Raw genomic sequence first — 19,443 nt, 5'->3', positions numbered from 1 at the left:
CTGCTTTCCAGGAGCCAAAACGAGTCTCTGCATCCAGCATCCTCTCCTTTCTCCAGGGCCCCCCAGTCTCCTCCTCACTGGGCCCAAGGGCTTCTACCTGAGGAATCCAGTCAGGGTCACATGCCTCCTGCCAAAAAATGTCCAAGTGGTCCCCGAGGAAATCATCGGACAAGAGCGTGGAGATGTGTATACAAGGGTGTTCATTGCAGAATTGTTTGTGATCGCAGCGGGCTGGAAACGTCCCAAATGTCCAACAGTGGGGGCTGGTTAAATAAATTATGGTCCAGCCACACAATGGAGAACCATGCCGCTCTTAAAAAATGATGATGTAGATGTGTATTTGTTGAAATGGCAAGGCATTCACAATATATTATTGAGTAAAAAAGCATGTTACAAAGGCATATGTATATAAAGCAAGATGCCATTTCTAGTTTTTAAAAACCTGTCTGTGTCAAGAAGGACATGTACCGAAATGGTAGCCAAGTGTGGGGGGCGGATTAGGGCTAATGAAAAATGCTCCCATATAGAAGAAGACACATACATGTATATGCATGCTTATAAATTTACACACACATGCACACATGGAGTCACTCTGGACAGAACGTGTCCTACGAGCCCAGTTCCACGCGGAGCCCTTTGTCTCTATGGCCTCATCCGCCCTTTCCCACAATCCTACAAGGTACATTCATCAAAACCATTCCACAGGTGAGAGAACAGAGGCTCGCTGGCCTGGTGAGCAGCAGAGGCAGGACTTCAACTTGGCCTCTCCCCGACTCCTGAGCCCACGCTCTTCATCAGTAGGTTGTCACATTCCTCATTTTGTGTATCTGTAACTTGCCTATTGTAAAATATAACATATTTACTTGGGTGATAAAGAAGTGACAGAAGTTACCAAGACAAGGAAAAAAGGAGGCAGGTGAACCGTACATGGCAACACATCCTCAGCCTCCGGGGTGTCTGGCAGCTTTTCAGCAGGTTTTCCCCATCAGCCCAGCCCTCTCCCCATCGGCCCATCCTGGCTATTAGGCTGGTCTAGCCTGCTGGGGAGGCGCCGGGCACCCCCGGGAGGGCTGAGCATTAAGTATCACAGGCTTCAGTGCCACGTGGCCCAAGACCTGCTCCTCCAGCGCACAGGTAACGCAGTGAGCGCTTGCCTTGTGCCACAGGCTGGTGCTAGTCACTGGGGAGGCCAAAATGAAGAAAATGAAACAACGAACCCAGGGCCTGCCTTCAGGGTCTTCTCAGCCGGGGCTGGGTTTCTCAGCCTGCACACTACCAGCATCTGGGCTGCAGGATTCCTCGTTTGGCGGCTCTCCTGCACCTTGTAAGCTTAACAGCAGCCCTGGCTCTACCCGCTCGATGCCAGTAGCAGTCTCCTTCCCAGCTGTGACAACCAAAAATGTCTCTAGACATTGCCAGATGTCACCTACAGGGCAAAATTGCCCCTGGTTGAGAATTGTGGATCTAGTGGATAAGACAAGCAGGCAGGGAAAAAAAAAAAAAAAAAACCAACACCCAAAAACCTAAACTAATTACTACGAGGCTGAATGGAGATGTGAATGACATGTGCCCAAACAGGGCAGGGAAGCTTCCCGGGATGCACCTGTCCTTGAAATTCACTGGTCCCTCAAGGTTCTTTTCATTCTATAGACTTACCCTGGGTGATCTCATCCATCCTGTAGCTTCAAAGATCTCCTTCTCTCCTAGGACTTGGGGTGGGCGCAGCCACCGCTGCCCAACTGTCCAAAGGGCATCTCACACGCGCCCCGTCTGCAGCTGGTCCCCACCTCTCTTTGAAAGCCCTGCTCCTCACACAACCCACACAGCCTCCCCAGTCAGAAACAGAGACCTCCCCCAGCCCCCCCACCCACAGAATCTCCCCACTCTCCCACTCTATTCCAATCCTTACAAGTCCTCCTCTTGGCCACCCGCAGAGCTGAACCCCGGCTTCCCCACCAACCCATTCTCCACCCAGCAGCAGAATAAAGCTCTAAGAGCAAGTTGCACTATGCCCCTCCCCTGCCAAAACCCCTCCGCTGGTTCCTGCTGCTCTCAGAACCAAGTCCAAGCTCCTCCCAGTAGTAGCCTTCAAGACCCCTAGAACCGGCATCCGCCCACCTCACTGGCCTGGTTTCCTGTAACTCCCACAGCCACACCCCAGGCTCCATGTGCCCCACTTGGAATTGCTCCAATATCCCCCCTCACCTTCGGGCCTTGGTACCCCACACCCCTTGGCCTGGAGCCCCCTTTCGCTGCTCTCAACCTCCTACCCCCGCTTCCTTTGCTAGATAGCTGCTACTCAAACTGCAGGTTTCTGCTTAACATCACTCCTTCCCAGGAGCCTCTGCTGTCTGCCCCGCCACTGACTTATCATACCTTATCAATTGTTCAATCGTCTCCTTCCCGGGACCACCAGCCTCCTGTCAGCTGAGATCCTGTCTGCTCATTGAGCACAATGCTTAGCACAGAGTAAACCCTTAATATGTATGTGTAAAGCTACATTTTAAACTGGGTAACAAATGGAAGGGTGATCACAGACAGAGGCATGGGTGCCAGGAATAGGTACTCTTCGGGGTGTGCAGGTAGAAGGCAGGTGTGGCTGAATGCGAGACTGTGGGATTGGAGGCACAGTGGGAGATAAAGGAGGATGCAGACGGATTACAAGGACCTTGAATGTCACGGTGCGGAGTCTGGACTTAATTCAGTAGGCGATGGGGAGCCACGGAAGGGTTTTAATCAAGCAAGTGACATGATCCCACCTGCGTTAGAGAAAGATCACTCTGGCTGCAGCAGGGATTGCGGAGGGGAGGGGATCAGAGGCCGGGACGCTGGGGAGGAGGCTGCTGCTAGGCTTTAGGCGAAGCCAGTGAGGTCTGAGCCAGAGCAGGGAATCGCCGGACCGACGGGAGGGGACAAAAGGCAGAGGCTAGGCTGAAGCAAACCTGTGGGAATCTGGAACATGTTCCCGCTGCCCATCTGCATGCAGGCCCTGGGCATTCCCTTGAAGGAGCCTGAGGTCAGAGACAGGTCCTGGTGGCCCTGACTCAACGTCACCCTCCTGCGGGCTAAAGTCATGTGCAAACCCAGACAGGAGCAGTGCCTTCAGCCCCATGGGATGCAAGGGACACAAACGGAGGGATAACGACCATGACCGTACCACTTCAGTCATGCAGTGTCCACTGTACCAGGCACTGTGCTACACAAACACCGCACACACTCATGCACACCCAACCTGCACAGCAACCAGTGAAGCACGTATTACCTTCCCCCTCCGTTTCACAGAGGAGAAAGTAGTGCAGAAGCTTGCCTAGAGTCACACAGCCTTCAAATCACAAGCCCAGGCCGGTCTGACCCCAGCACCCATGCTCCTGGTCAGCTATTGGTCTTAGACACACAGAGAGGAGGGAGCTGGTGGCGAGTGGGTGGCTGAGGAGCAAGCAGGAAGTTCTCAGCCTAATAACCCCAGTGGCATCCCAGGAGGAGACCTGCTGATGGGGGCCCAGCGGAAATGGCGGGGAGGACGCGTCTTCCTCCTGGTCCCCGCACCCCCTGTGCTCAGACCCAGCCTCACCTAGGCAGACAGGGGTGCCCCACTGTACGAGAACTGGGCAAAGGAGTGAGCGTGCAGATCCTTCACCTTTGTGGGAATTAAAGGAAGATCCTCCCCTGGGAACATGTAGCCCCACGGGCCCTTAGCTGGTGAGTCTACGAAGCCTTTTTTGGCAAATTAGAAACACGTGCCCCTTCCTCCCAGAGGACGTAGTCTGCCTTTAGGGCACCTGATTCATTGAGTGGAGCTGAAGGTAGGTTTCAGCCCCTCCCCTCCTCCTGCACCGAGTGCTCCCTCGCACAGTCAGCCACCTGCCCTACTGTGCGCACCAGCCCTGCCTCCAGCCCCTCTGCCGGTACTACTGTTCCCCAGAAGGCACTCCGCCTCATCCTCAATGAGAAACAATGTCCCCTCTGGCAGACACTCAGAGCTCAGGCCACTGCATGCACACACTTGTTTCTTGTTAGTCCCTGCTTCTGCCGCGGCAGAGGAGATGAAGCCCCATTGTGCCCGTTGTTCTGAGGAAAAAGTTGAGGTCAGCGCCTTTCCTGATGATGGGGGGGAATTTAGGCTTTCTCTAGAGAGGCCTGTGTATCAAAATGCAAAGTTCCGGGAAGCAGAGGCCTCTAGTCAAGAGCTCCATCTTAAGGACACTCTGAGGAATTCAGGGGGCTGGAGAAGGGTATGCCCACCCTGGATGGGGATGCTGGGACAAGAGACTTCTCTCCCTGAGCCTGGCCTGAGGCCTGGGTCTCCTCTCAGCCTGCAGGGGTAGATTCCCCTGCTAGTCCCCCCTGAATTAGCTCTGGGGCAGATGGGAAAGCCCCCAGCTCTCCGACCCCGGCCCAAGCCTCCTCCTTAGGGTCTCCTCTCCCCCAGAAGCCACTGACTCCATGCTCAGCTCCCACTCCCTCCCAGACTGAGCTGTGTCGGCTGCTGCCTGAGTTATATAAACAGGAATCACTCTCTCTCTCTCGGAATACCTGAGGCTGCATTTCCGAATGGAGCTTCCTGATGGAAGAAAAAAGCGGGGGGAAAGGAACAGAGAGAGGAGATTTAATTGGCTGACTCCTGTAGCCCATGTGGTAAATAGCTGGCTGCTCCAAACTTTGCTAAGTCTGGAGGTGACCGGTCCTCCTGGGTCCCCTGCCCAGCATCAGCCCAGCCCAGGTATCTGCTCAGATGCTCATGGTCAGAATAGCGGAGGGGGTCCTAATCTCCAGGAGCCAGCTGAGAGAGCCACTCAGGAGGGGCAGCTGCCCCTTGGCTGAGAGAGATGTGGCTGGCTTTGTAAACCACCTGCCCCAGAGATGCTGGCAGGGGTAGTCCCCGAAGGGCACGCAGACACCCCCAGGAAGCAGTGTTTAAATGTCGACAGGGGCCTTCCCTTCCGGAGGAATGGAAGAGGAGCAGCCTGGACACTGGGAAAGGCAGAGAAACGGGGGTGGGGTGGAGTGGAGAAGTAGCTGGGGCAGAGAGGTAGGTAGGGGAGAGGCGAATGCGGCAGAGACAGACTGAAGCAGGCAGGATGGAAGATGGGTAAGGGAGGAAATAGTCCTAGGTGGGCAAAGACCAAACGGCGTCATTTTGGGTATAGGGGCAAAATTCCAAAAAGGGCTGTAGTCAGGGGTAGTTAAGGGTGACAGAGTGGGGGACAGACATATACAGGGGAAGCTAATGAGGGATAGAAGGTGTGCTGGTTAGGGAGGCAGTGGTGGTGCTGAGATAGGGTAGTGGCGCCGACTCGTGTGGAAAGAAGATTGAAATCCAGAAACCAGCCGCCGCCCCAGCTGAAGGGGCCTAGAGAGAGCTGGCAACAGCCCAAGCCGTCCAAGGAGCAGCTGGCTGTGCTGGGGGCACCTTGGCCAACCCCAGGGACCCGGAGACATCTGGAGCCAGACCCACGGAAAACAGAGTTGACTTGTAGAAACCCTGGTCATGCCCCAATAGTGGGCGAGGGTTCCCAGAAGCGCGAGGGTCAGAAGCCTTCGGCCGGCTTTAAGCGGAGGCTCCTCTACCCGCCACCAGGGGGTGCCCCTGCAGCTCGGGGAGATATCCAGGGACTCCGGGTGAGCTCCTCCCGCCTGCAACCCCGCCTAGTGGTCTCCAGCCGAGCCCTGGTGGGGGCGGCCTGACAGAGCCAGAGCGGAGGGAGAGGGGAGGTCAGGTCCGCAGGCGCCGGTGAGACAGGTCCCGACTGCGCCCACCGCGCGCCGCCCAGCGTTCGGCGCATCCACACAATCCGTGCCTACCCCATTCAGTGCCCCAGCCCCGGCTGGTTCCAAGTGGCGCTCCCTTTGGACGTGAAGCCGTCGGGCCCTGTCCTCCTGTGGAGGAGCAGTGTTCCCGGAGCCAGGTCCTGGGGAAGAGGGCAGGGCGGCCCCTCGCTCACTGCCCGTCAACCAGCCGGCTCGACGGCCCGGGGACAGCGGGTCGAGCTAGTGGGGCCGGCGAGGTCCTCGTAGGCCAGCTCCCCTCTTCCCCCCAAGGTGGCCGCAGCCGTGCGTGTCGCCGGGCTGGAGTCGGCCTCTGGGTGCCCCCGGACGCCGCACAACCTCACACACACACACACACACACACCCGCAAGCACACGCTCACGCCGTGCGGTATTTCCCGACCCGGACCCCGCCTCTGGGAGGGACCCGGTAGCCGAGCCCCAGTAGCACGGGGTGAGGGGCGCCGGGAACGCCAGGGTCCCGGCCCCCGTGTCGAAGCTGTGCGCCCCCTTCCTAGCCCCTTTCTGCGCGCAAGCTTGGCCCCCGATGCTGTTAGACACTGTAACCTCTCGGCCCGCAGGGGTCCCGGAGGCTCCCGGGCACACGGCAGGCGGGGTTGGGGGGCTGGTGGGGGCCGCGGGCTCCGGGCCGAGAGGCGGCTGGGCTCCGCGCCGGGGAAAGTTTGGACGTGGGAAACTCCCTCCCCGCCCGCCCAGCCGAGAGGAGGGGGCACGCGGGGGCCGGGCGCGGGCACCTCGGCTCCCCTTGCGGCCAGAGGCTCGCCCCCCGCGCTGCCTGCCGGGCCGCTCCTGCGGGCCAGGGGGCTCCCTCCGGCTGGGCAGCCTCCCCTCGGCAGCGATCCGGCTGCCCCTCCCGCGGCACCCCGCGCTCTTACCTCGGGGAGCGGCCCGGGGCTCCCCCCAGTCCTGCCGCCTCGGGGCGCTGCGTGGAGCGGGAGACCCGGCGCCGGCGGGCGGGCGAGTCCGGAGCCCGGCGGCCGCCCGGAGGAGCCGGAGGGAGAGCGGGCGCGAGAGGGGGAGCCGCGGCGGCGAGTGCGCGCGTGTGTGTGAGCGAGAGAGCGCGAGAGAGAGCGAGGGAGTGAGCGAGCGGGAGCGAGGGAGGGTGCGTATCTGACTAGGGGGGAAGTGTGCAAGGGACGGATCCCTTCCTTCCTCCCGCAGCCTCTGGTGGAGACTCGGAGAATGCAGCGCCCGCCAGGCAGAAGCACCGCGCAGAGACGAGCCGCAGGCGGCCCCCGGCCGGGACCCCACAGCAGGGCAGCCCCGGCCCCCTGCTCTCCGGGTCTTGCCCCTCCCCCTCCGGGAGGGGCTAGTCTCTCCATCCCACTAGCCGCCCAGTCCCAGGAAACCCTCGGGGGGCGGTGCCCCTCCTTCCTGCAACCCCAGACCCGCGCAAAGTGAGCGCCCCCAGGAGGGGGAACCATCTCCCTCCCGCTTGGCAGCTTCCCAGGAGACCCTAGTTTGAGACACGACCCTTTTCCAACACTTGACTTTACTGGATCTAAGGTCCCTCATTTCCCCCCACTACTAGGGGAGCCCGGCTTCGGAGGAGGGGAGCGCGGGAGAGGGTGGGGACAGGTTTCTCCAGCGGCTGCCTCTGGCCAGCTGCCCGGAAAGGCCCCTGCACAGACCCACCGGCTGCAGAAGCAATCACTGCGTTGATGGTAGCCGAGGCCGGGCAGATCTCCAGAGAGCTCCGAAATCAGGTGTCCCCCAGAAAGAACCACGTTGGCTTTTCATTTGAGGGGGAGCCAGTCATGCTGGACACCCCTGCAACCAACAGAGTCAGCAGGCAAAACAAACCCACCCTAAACTTAGTGCTACCTTGGCCCACAGAGCCTCCCAATAAGGTTCCCCCTCTCACCCCACTGCCCAGAAACTCCTTGCAGCTGATTTTCCACGCTCTTTAAAATCCAGCTAGCCCGATGCCTGAGGTTGTCTCTGCCGGGGCCCAGCTTCTTTCTCTTGGCTGTACGGCTCTCTCTTCAGTCCTGTCTCTTCAGGATGAGGCCCAATTGAGAAGACCCCTGACCCCAAGTTCTCAGTGTGAAATTTTTGGCGGTGGACTAGGACCACTGCCTTCCACAGACTCACCCCTTTGTCTTGGGTGGAAGGTCCCCTTAGGAGCTGTGATAGGTGGCTGAAGTCTGACAGGAGACAGGATTGCCATTTACCTCTGTTCTGTTATGCGGTGACTGACCAGCCACATGGTGATGCATGATCAGCTGCTGAAGTTCACAGCAAAGAGAGGCAGGCCCCTGGACTCCTGGGATTCCTCAGGGACCCAGTCTCTACCTCACCACTGTCCTGCTCCCTAATTTCCCTCTCATTCCCACTCCCCCGTCCTTCTCTCTTTCTCCCTGGCGATTACAGTCTCCTCTCCTGCTGGCAGCCCCTCTGGCCCTCCCACTAAACTCCATCACTCTTTTATTTATTCTGAGATTTATTCTCCCTGTGCCAGGCTGTTCCCTCCCCTAAGTCCTTCTCTCAGTTTATTCCCCTTCACTGATCTCTCCCAGCCCTGCATTTGTATCATCCTCCTCCTCCCCGTCTCTCTCCTCCCCTCTCCTCTCTATTCTTAGCCTCCACTCTTTCATGCTTTCAGAGAGCAGAGGCCAGCCCTTCCAGAGGCATCTCCTCACTTTCTGTTCTCTCCCTCCCCTCCGACTCACTTTTGCCATTTGCTCCAGCTTCCCCTCCTCCCCACCCTCTTCTCCCAGGCCTGGAAGTGTGCTGTTCATCTTAGGTGTCAGACCTGCCTAGCCGTGTACCGGTGGTTCTGGCCCCGGACGCTGTTGCCCTCACATCTGTGTACACAGTAGGCGTTCAATAAATGTTTGTTGAATGAACTACTCACACCTCTTTCTTTCGATCTCTCTTCTCCCCACAACTCTCTTATAGATCTCCTGCTTTTCCTCTCTCAACATCTTCTCTGACTCACTTCCTTCCTTACCTCTAATTCTCCCTTCCTCTGACACACCCCTCTGAGCATCCACTCTGTGCCAGGCACTATGCGAGGCTCTGCCACCCACAGTTATTAAAGGCTTGCTGTGTGCCATGATTTTGCATTTGTGTCCTCGTGACAATTGGATACCGGTATGAGCCCCCTTTTACAAATGAGAAAAGTGAGGCAGAGGGTGTTGACATAGCAAGACCACACAGCTGTCAAGTGGTGAGATCAGGCTAGCACATGGCGCTTGGGCCTGGCCCGGCAGTCCGGTCTGGGCGATGGGAACTGGGGACTTCTGTTACAGTGTGATGGGTGGGGGGGTAGTGTGACAGATGAGGCACTGGGCAGAACTGGGCTGAGGGCAGCGTTGCCCCCACACAGCCGGTGTGACACGAGGCAAGCCACTTCCCTCAGGGTGGATGTGCAGATAAAATGCTATAATAACCCTAACTAGCATTTAGCAAGCACATGCCCTGGGGCAAGGCCTGTGTTCAGTGTTTATCGTGGATTATATCATTTGATCCTTATAGCAGCCAACTTATACATTTATACTCGGAGAAACAGAGGTGCAGAAAAACTACAGACTTGCCCAAGGTCACGCGAGGAGTCGGCGGCAGAGCTGGGATTCAAACTGAGGCAGGCTGGGGCCAGAGCCTGCTCACCACGCGGGTGTCCAGTACTGCCCCTGGGCAAGTGCCGTGCCTCGAGCATGGTGGGCGCCTGGTTAGAGGTCTGAACCTGTGCACAGTTGTTTTATCACTCAGTAAGTGTGCAAATGAGGGAGATGCTACTCTTCCAGGGGTGCGGATGGGATGAGGAAGGATGGGGGGGGTATGGCTAGAATGATTCTGGGGAAGGGGTGTGTGACAGTCTCTTTTGCTTCCAACAGAAGGAGTCCAGCTCCATCCTGATGCACAGAGTGTGTTCCTTCCTGGGAGTGGTCACCGGGGTCCACGGGTGTGTCTCTTCTTCCAGCCAGGGTCTTCCCGCCTTGGCACTGTGGACATCTTCGGTCAGGCAGCTCGCTGCTGGGGCGGGGGGCTGTCCTGTACATTGCACGGTGGCATCCCCAGTCTCTACCCACTGGATGCCAGCAGCACACACACCCCCAGTTGTGACAGCCAAAAATGTGTCCAAACATTGCTAAATGTCCCCTGAGAGGCGAAATCACCCCGGTGGAGAGTCACTGCTCTAGCGGACCGCCTTCATGGCAGCATCTGCTCCAGCGCCCATGGAGAGTTGGAACAGGTATTAGTGAAGGGCATGGGCAGGTGGCTGCTCTCGGCCCCAGGCTCGGCCATCTGCCCTGCTCTTCTCCCCTTTTCTACACTTGCTCACGCTCTCGGTCCTCACCTGAGCCCTCTCTCTGCCCTTCTATCTCCTTGGTCATCTCTTTATACCTGTCTGGTGCCTTCTCACCCACAGTCCATGTGTCTCGACTCCCTCCACCTCTGTCTCTGTCTCCTTCGCTCCATCAGTGTTTCTGGGGCTCTCTGGCCCTTTCTCTGAGTGTCTGTCTCCCTATTTTTCTCCTCTTATGTCCCTCTATTCTTCTCTCTGGCTGTTCTCTCTGTGTGTCTGCATCTATTTCCTTCGCCATTTGTCTACCTTCCCCCATTCTCTCTGTCTCCCTCTCTGCGTCTTCCTATTTCTGTTTGCTCCCCTCCCTCTGTCTCCCCTGAGCTTGTCCTCCTATGGCTCTCTCTGTCCCCATCATCCCTCTCCCTCTCCCTCTCCTCCTGCTCCTCTCCCTCTCTCTTCCCTTTCTACCTTCTTCTCCCCTCCCTCCCTCCCTCCCCTCCTCTTTCCTTCCTTCCTCCCTCTCTTCCTTCCTTCCCTCCCTCCCCCCCTTCCTCCCTCCCTTCCTTCCTTCCTTCCTTCCTTCCTTCCTTCCTTCCTTCCTTCTTTCCTTCCCTTCCTCCCTCCCTCTCTTCCTTCCTTCCCTCCCTCTCCCTCTATTCCTCTCCCTCTGTTTTTTCCCTCCCCCCTCTCCGCCTTCCAGCCCCTCCTCCCGCTTTGTCTGTGGGAGCTGGAAGTTAAAAGCTTTTCGGAACTTGCTCTCCAGTCGCTGTTCCCGGCTCTTTCATCTCGCCAGCACATTTGTAAAACTGCGCAGACTGAAGGGCCATGACATGAACAACCAAAGAAATGTCAGTGCGGGGGACTGGGCCGCCAGCCCGCGGGGGGGCCATACAGGGCAGCCAGGGCGCACCCCAGCCCCTCCCAGGAAGGGACCAGTGACGGAGAGGAGGATGGAGAGCCCCCCCACGAGGGGCTGCCAGTGCTCTGCCCCTCCGAGAACCGAGACGCGTTGCTTCCTACGCTGCTGCGGCAGCCCAAGTGCAGGGGCAGCGCAGACCCCCTGGGAGAGGGGGCGCTGCCCAGCCCAGAGAGATCCCACCTGCCACCAGAAGAGGGGGCAGAGGGAGGGGAGCAGCCAGCCTGTGGGGCACCACACACGCGCCCAGAGCCCTCTGCTCGCTGAAACACATCGCGCTGGTCCTGGAGCCAGACACTCTGGGTTCAGATCCCATCACCCAGGTACCAGCCGTGTCATCCTGGGCAAGTGACTTCACCTCTCCACGCCTCAGTTTCCTCAAAGGTAAAACGGGGATGATGATAAGGGGCCCTGCGTCAAAGGGCTGGGTGAGGACTGAGTGAGCAAATCCATGTAGGACACTTAAGAGTGTCTGCTGTAATTATTAACTCCATCAAGTGGGATTACCGACCCTATGTTCCAGGTGGGGGGGGAGGGCCAGATTTAAAGGGGGGAAATGACTAGCCAGAGGGTGCGACCAGAGGACTCAGAAAAAGTCAGGGACAGAACAGGCATTAGAGCCCGGGTCCCTCTCCACTCTCCCCCTTTCGAGTCAAGGAAGTGAGCACAGGGATGGAACACAGTTCAGGGGGTGTAAGGCCTCAGTCTGCTTTGTTCAGGGCTGTCTCATGTGTATAGAGCACATAGTAGATGCTCAGTAAACACTTGTTGAGTGAATGAGTGAAGGAACGAAGGAAGGGAGGAATGAAAATGGCCGAAAATGTGCCAAAGCTACAAAATTGAAGGCTGCTTAGTTTGCAGAGGTGAAGTGGGCTGAGGCAGAAGAAAGAGCCCAGCCCTTAGGGAACTTTTGTGTCGAGGAGAGCAGGTTTGGGAGGGCCATCTGGAACCCAAGCTGTGGCAGCACCATGGACAGCAGACACGGCGGAATCAGCTGGGCAGTTTCACCCCTGGATCTCTCTGCTGCTGGGACAGCCAGCCCTCCAGCTCTGCCTGCATCCCACCTCACTGATCCCAATCCAGGAACCCCAGTCTAGGACTAGGCCCCGACCTTCTGCCTCTCACACACACTCCTCCCCTCTTCTCTCCAGAGCCAGGTCCAAAGCCAGGGCAGCCCATTGGGAAAGGCGTGCCTTCCCCTTCTTCCTGTCCCTTCCCTTCAGCCCCAGACAACCGCTGGAGCCCTGAGGCCTCGAGTTGCAGGTGCAGCATGGAGATGGAAATGGGGCTCCCCTGGAGCATTCCAGAAAGGCCCTAAAGACCCAGTGAGAGTGGAACAGGTCCTGAGCACGTGGAGCATCCCTCCTGAACCCCCTTCCCTGGGGTGGAAGGTGGGAGACAGCCCCGCCACACACAACCCGCCCCCCACCCCAATACTTCAAATGCTCTGCTCCCCCTGCATTATTCATCTGCCTCTTCCCAGAGCTGCTGCAGAGCTCCCAGCCCAGGTGCTGAGGAGGAAAAAAGCAGGAGGGCCCATTAAATTTAAACACCACTGAGGACTGTCAGATGTGAGGTTCTATTCCTGGCCTGGAGAGGAGCAGCCAGCAGGAGGGGGAGGGGATCAGCAAGAGACCCCCCTTGGGATGAGTGACTTGCTGAGTGCCTTCAGGGAAAGGCCCTGATGCTGGCAAGCCGGGGCCTTAACTCGCTGCAGGCGCTCACCCACCAGGAAGTGGACCTCACTCACCTGGTTCTGATAAGACAGGAGGACCGAGCTAAAAATAGCTTCTCTGCAGCTGCCCGAAAGCCCACAATTATGGCTTCAGCCCAAGGAGCAGGGCCTCGCCTCTCTGGCTTCATGTCTCGTTGCTTCCTTCCTGTACCCTACATCCTAGTAGTGACAAATGCTCTTCACTTTCTTATCATATGCTGCACCTTTATAATGTCATTCCTGGCCCTTGGATATCTCTTTCTTCCTCTCCCTGGCTGGAAAACTCCTATTTATCCTTCAAAACCCAGCTGAAGGATCACCCCACCAGATGGCATTAAGCTCTCCCACCTCTGCGTGCCACGGGGCCTGCACATATGTTCCTGTGGCTTCCCTCTTCCTGCCTCATGTGGGTGGCAGGGTCCTTGATTGTCAGCACTGATGGTGCCATCAAGGATCATGACCTTTTAAGAAGCAGCAGAGAGGGGTGGGGGAGCTGGGTGAAAAAGGTGAAGGGATTAAAAAGTAGAGACTGGTAGTTACAAAATAGTCACGGAGATATAAAGTATAGCAGAGGGAATATAGGCCACAGTGTTGTAGTAACTGTGCATGTCGACAGGTGGGTACTGGAATATCGGGGGGATTGCTTTAAAAGTATGTGATTGTCTAACCGCTATGCTGTCCAGTGAAACTTAGCCGAAATAAGACTGAATGTAAACTATAATTGAAAGATAAGATTTTGTTTTACAAAGAAGAAGTAGCAGAGAGGTTATCCTGAGAAGTCTGAGACCTCCTCCCAGTCCCGGCTCTGGCTTTGACTCTGTGTGTTTTGGGGAGCTCGCTCTCGGCCTTGGCTTTCTATGCTGTAAAACAAAGGAGGAGTGGCGGGGGATAATTCTTGGTGACTGAGGACCCTTCCCATTATTAGAGTCCAGGAATTCTCTGCTCCGTACATACTTTTTCAAACCAGTTCTTGCTCTTCCCCTGTATGGATGCTGTCTGGCCAACTCCCTTATTGATACCCAGAGCCGTGGTCTGCTGGAGCTGGCTCGAACTGGCTCATCAAAGCCAATTATTGGAATTTGCAGGAATTTTGCAAGCCAGTTTTTCAAGCCCTTGAAATTGGCCCTGCCGCGAGTATTTACACCATGAAAATTGGTGAACACTACAAAGCAGGACTTCCCCCTCTCCCTCGTGGAGAGCCAGTTTATGTCTGTCTGAATGTCTCCATCCCCACCTCCGGGCTGTTGCTCCTGAACCCTATTTGAGAGGCCCTGGTCCATCCCTTGCTATCCGTCACCTCCCACCTAGGCCTCAGGCCCCAACTCACACGTGACCCACTGAAAGCCAACGCTTCTGGCTTCACATTGCTGTCTCCTCGCCGTCCCCTCACTCCTCGGTGAGTGCTCGTTTTCAGTGACAGCACAGTCTGGGAGAAACGCACTTCGGAGCAGACGCGTGGGAGCACCAATCCTGTATTGAGTCCCCAAGGCTTTCTTGTCATCCGTGGGGCCTCTGCCCAGGCTCCTTCTTACGGGGGCTTCCATTCCAGTTGGGGAAGAGGGGCAGAAAAATATGGCACTACACGGTGAGACAGATGAAGAAAGACAGAAGGAGGTAGCTCTTTAGGGATGAAAGCCTTCCAGGCAGCATGAACGGCAAGTGCAAAAGCCAGGGGCAAGGGCCTCCAGGTGTGTTTGAGGAAGAGCCGGGAGGTGTGTCTAGAGCCCAGGGAGCTAGAGGCCAATGATGGATGGAGGGAAAGTAACGAACGCAGGTTCTGTCTGCCTCCCTCCCTGTTCAGAAGAGGGTCCCTAAGTGTACTATAGAAGGTTCCAAGGAAGCTGGGGGACTCCCCTTCCTCCTGCCCTCCTCCCTCCTTCCTTCCCTGGGCCTCTTCTGAGCCAGTGGGCGCCCCGGTTCACTGCCTGTGCCCCCAGCTTTGGGATGGGTCATTTACCTTCCGGCGCCTGGAGTTTGCGGAGCCGGGCACTTCCTCCCCACTCAGCCCTGCTCCCCTGAGGGGCAGAGACAGGTGTGAGGAATTAGCTGTGGGGACTAAAGCCGTGACAGGAACCGGCACAAAAGAAGAGGACAGAGTGTAATGTTTATTACGTTTGAAGCAAAGCAAACATGCGGCCTATTTATGTATCTATAGAGAATTAATTGGCGAGCAGCAGCAAGAAGCAGATTATAAATTAGAATCATTTTCGCCAACTGAAACCCATTCATCTTGCTTCAGAATGGGCCTGTCACCTCCTCCTGACTAATTCCTTCTACATTCATTGCTTTTTCCCACTGGCCCCCCACCGCTCTCACCTTGAGGCCTGAACCCCACCAGGTTGCACCTCCCTTAGGGCAAGGTCATGTTCAAGCTCCGTGCTTTTTGGGGGTGCCCCCTCTCTGCCCACCCCAGACTCCTGGAGCCTCCTCCCCACCCCCTGCCCACCTTGGGTCTCAGTCCCTGGCCTTACATTGCTGCCCCTTCTCTCCCGGGGTCCAGAGCCTCCCTTGGCTTCTCTCTTGCTCTGGCTGGTCCTGAGAGTCTTGCAGGAGGGGCACCCTGGCAGAGGCCCAGGCTGGCCATGTGGGAGGGGGCAGCGGAGGCTGCCATCCAGGGGAAACTGGAGCACTGGCCACTGCTGCTGCTTTTGATTTTGCGCTCAGAGCAGGCAGCCTCCAGGGAATTAGAGGGAAGCCAGGCCTGCCAGGGACCCAGTGGTGTGGCGGGCCTGGCTCTGCCTTCTCTCACCTGGAGCTCATGGAGATGAAAGGCTAGCCAGGTGCCAGCAGCTGCCAGGCCTGAGAGCGGTGCCACGCCTGCCCTGGGCTGTGGCCCAATTCATTCTGCTCTGCCTCCCACCCGAGCTGCTGGTCTTTGAGCTGAAGGCTGTGGCAGGAAGGTCAAGGCCATTTGGGGGAAGAGAAAATAGCCAGAATGTGAGTCCCCTGGGGCGGGACAAGGTAACTAAACATTAGGGACCCAGTAATGAAAAGTATAAGCCCTGCAGGGTGGAGGGGAATAAAGGGGGGGAAATGGGACAACTGTATTAGCATAATCAATAGAATATATTTTTTAAAAAAAGAAAAGTATAAGCCCTGAAGTGAGCCCAACCTAGGTCTGAATTCAAGTGGCCTCTGCCAGCTAGAGGTGGCACATCGCTGTAGCTCCTGGAGCCTGTTTCCTTGACTATGAAGAGGACACAGGGATAGCAGTACCGATGGTCATGATGGTATTCTGCCCGACTTGTCAAATGTTGCAATCCTTTCATAGAGCTCAGTAAATAGCTGAGGACCAGTGCTTTTTCCTGTGACCACCCCAGTCCCACCTAAAGACACCTCCCATCCCTACAACCCAAAACTGAAGGTCCACTGCTCCAGGGGCCCCGAGGACCCGCGCCAGCACCCTGTTCTGACGGACCCACACGTCCTGTGCTGGGTGTTAGGTACTTTGCCTTTCCGCCCTGATTGCAGCCCACAGGCATCGTGAAGGTGAAGTATGAAGCTGGGAATGTAGTGCCTGATGACCACTAGGTGCCCAGTAGATGTAGGTGTTAGTACCGCTGTTATTCCTTTGGACCAGGGCTTTAAGCCTGGAATCCTGGCATCCTAGGCCACCACTCTCCCCTCTGCTTCTCCACCTTAAAAAAAAAGCACCACCAATAATTTCCAGCCTCCAACAGGAATCCCCGCCCCATGTCAATGGCTAGCCTTGGAGAATCAGCGGACTGAGCCCCGCGGCCTGTCTGAGCGATGTCTGGGGACTATGGAACCTTGGCCTTTGGGAATGTTGAGCCCTGGGAGCCTCTAGAGGGCTAGACCCCAGGTTGGCTGACTGCTATGTCCCTCTCCTCCCCAGGTGGACTGCAGCTATTGAGACAGAGGGACAGACTCGGGCCCAGTGACCGGCAGGGCCCGGTAGCCCATGTGATGGCCAGGTATTCAGAAGGGCCCTTGTCAAAGGCCTATCGAAAAAAATCTTTGACATGTGAAAGAAAAAAAAAGATTAGTTCCAAAATATAAAAAGAAACAGCAAAATCAAAATTATTGAGTGATTAAACATCTATACAACATAGCATCGTGCCAACTAGTCCACTGCGATCCAGCTCACTGTTCCCACACCTGTGAAAGGCGGGGCAGGGGGCATTTTACGGCGTGTTTTGTGGTGTGGCCTGGGGGCCCCTCAAAGCAGGAGCGTGCTGGGACCTATCTCTACCTTCAGACTCTCTTGGGTCCCAGCTCTCCTCCCCACTCACTGTGTGAACTTGGGCAAATTACTGTCACTTCCAGACCCTCAGTTTCTTCATGTATCAAATGGGGAGAACCACGGCCTACCTCTCAGGATTATGGGAGCCTGTTTCCGGAAGGGACGGCAAGTCCTAACGTGCCCATCTCCTGCTGTGGGAGTCCAGTGAGGGCAGGAGGCTCGCCAGAGACTGGCTGGACAGACTGGCCTTCTACCTCTGGGGACCTTCTCCGGCTCTCTCCCTTACACAGGGCTGTGGACAAGGATGATATTCAAAATATGTCACAGTCTGGAAGGGACTTTGGGAGGTGGAGCAGGACCCTAGAGCCCTTGCTGGGTCAGGTGTAACCCATTACTTGCTGGATCCTGGGAAAAGCCAGGGATTCTGGGAGGACCTGGGGTCAAGGAGTTGAGGTGAGCCCTCGGGGGACTCCAACCACAGAGAAGCAGCTATTTACCCACCAGAGTGGAAGGGTGTCACCATTTTAACACCTGGGACAGCCCCATTGGCACCTGCTATCTCTATGGAGCCTGTCACGGCCCTTGAGAGTGATGCGGGACTTAGACACCATGACTTACAGGCTGACCTGTGACCCAGGGATCCTGCCACCGGGTGTAAATTCCAGGAAAGTTCTCAGCACATCCGCAAGGGGCAAGTCTAGGGGTGCTCATCTCAGCTCTGTCTGTGGTCAGACGGGATGGAGGCGACTGGGGTGTCCTCCCAGGGGAGATGCAGGTCTGGGCAGCTGTTGGTGCAACAGACGTGGACTCAGCCAGGGACATGGATGGGTCTTTAAAAGGTGAAAGGAAAGGGTTAGGAGACTGATGGGGACCTGTAGCGTAGTACTATTTATGTGAATTCAAAGCAAATTCAGCCCTGGCCAAGTAGCTCAGTTGGTTAGAGCATTGTCTGGATGCACCAAGGTTGTGGGTTCAATCCCTGGTCAGTTCACAAACAAGAATCAACCAATAAAAGCATGAATGGGTGTTGCAAAGGGGCGATGATTCTCTTTCTGTCCCCTTCATCTCTCTCTCTCTCAAATCACTCATTAAGTCTTGTTTTTTTAAAATGTATTCAGACGGTGGTTATATGAATCTATATCTGTGTTGAAATTTAGAGCTGGAGACCTCACTCCCACCCAAAAAAGTCACTGTTACTGTATGTTCAATAAAACAGAACAAGACAAAGACAACCTTTAGAGGGTTCACAGTCTAGAAGGGGAGGTACGTTTTTTAAAAATGCATTGACACAAAATCATTCTCATTTGCAAAAACACATATAAACAAAAGGATTTCTTGTCACCTTGCTCCTCCAGGAGCTCCCAAGCTAGTTCAGCAGACTAAAAAAAAAAAGAAAGAAAAAGAAAAATCCCTAATTCTAATATCATCAGAGCTGCGCAAACATACAAGGCACTCTGGGACCACCAAGGAGGGAACAATTCATTCTGCCCGGGGGGATCCCGGAAAGCTGCCCCTGAAGACAGATGGTGAGTGATTTGAGTCTTCAACGCTGTGTAAGAGACGTTCAAGGCATAATACAATCGCCCATCAGAGAGCCGGCAATGCTTTACCCAGGGAATGGAGCTGGAATGGTGGGATTTGAGGGGTTTTTCCAGCTTGGGCATTTCTTGCCTTATCATCAGCTCCAGCTGGGCCCCCTCCAGTCCAAGCTGGGGTTGCATCTGGAGGCTGCCAGGTCCTCCCATCCTCCCTCCTGTGCCTGGGAGAAAAGCACCCCTCCTCCAGTCTGCCTGGACCCTGCTGGGTCCCACCTCCCAGACTCCTTTCTCTTCCAGTCCGTCATCAGTTCTGCCCACTTTTGCCTCCAAATCACTGAATTTGCCTCCTCTGCAACCCCAGCAGCAGGCACAAGGCCAGAGTGCAATCCCTGGCTGGCCCTTCTCTGGCCTCTCCATTTCCTGGGTCCCTCCCCGCACAGCCCCCCTCACCCTGCAGCCAGAAGGAGCTGCTTAAAGGCAGGTCTTCTCTGCCGCTCTCCTTGCACGGCTCCTCACGGTCAGCATGACATCCAGGTCTTCCCGGCTTGGTCTCTCATGGTTCCCCGCGCTCCTCCTCACCCTCAGACATTGCCAGACCACTTGAATTCTGCCCTTTCTTACCTCTGTGCTTTGCTCATGATGCTCTGTCCTTTGGGGATTCCTTTCTGCCTCCTACTTCCCCTAGCTAACTCCTATGCACCCTTCAAGGCTCTCCCCAAGCCCACCACCTCCTAGAAGTCCTCACTGATTACCCAAGACCACATGACATGCTTTCTGTTTTCCAAAACCCTATTCCAGCATGGCTCACACTGAATTAGAACTGTTTTTACTTCTCGGCTAGAGATTTTGTGATTAAACCATGTGGGCTTTGAGGAGAAAAAAAAATTTTCTTTATGCTTCTTTTTCTTTGGGGTAAAATTGACATAAATTGAAATGCACAAGTCTTACAAGGCCTATTGGATGAGTTTTGACGAATGTATACACCTGTGTAACCCAAATGGCTTTCAAAATATAGAGGAAAAAATCAGCAAAT

At 55.9% G+C, this 19,443-nt stretch overlaps 1 protein-coding gene across 1 annotated transcript in view; it reads right to left on the bottom strand.

The window, feature by feature from the left end:
* CDH22 (cadherin 22) overlaps positions 1-6,925 on the bottom strand; it is a 121,598-nt gene extending 114,673 nt beyond the window's left edge. Inside the window, exon 1 of the mRNA XM_053926612.1 lies at positions 6,662-6,925. The gene's annotated coding sequence lies outside the window, so the exon portion shown is untranslated. The remainder of the gene's footprint in view (positions 1-6,661) is intronic.
* Positions 6,926-19,443: the final 12,518 nt, after the last annotated feature.

This window comes from Desmodus rotundus, chromosome 6 (genome assembly GCF_022682495.2).
Source record: "Desmodus rotundus isolate HL8 chromosome 6, HLdesRot8A.1, whole genome shotgun sequence".
NCBI classification, from domain to species: Eukaryota; Metazoa; Chordata; class Mammalia; order Chiroptera; family Phyllostomidae; genus Desmodus; species Desmodus rotundus.
Note: the sequence above shows the minus strand (reverse complement) of the source record. Positions and strands in the feature narration are given on the sequence as shown.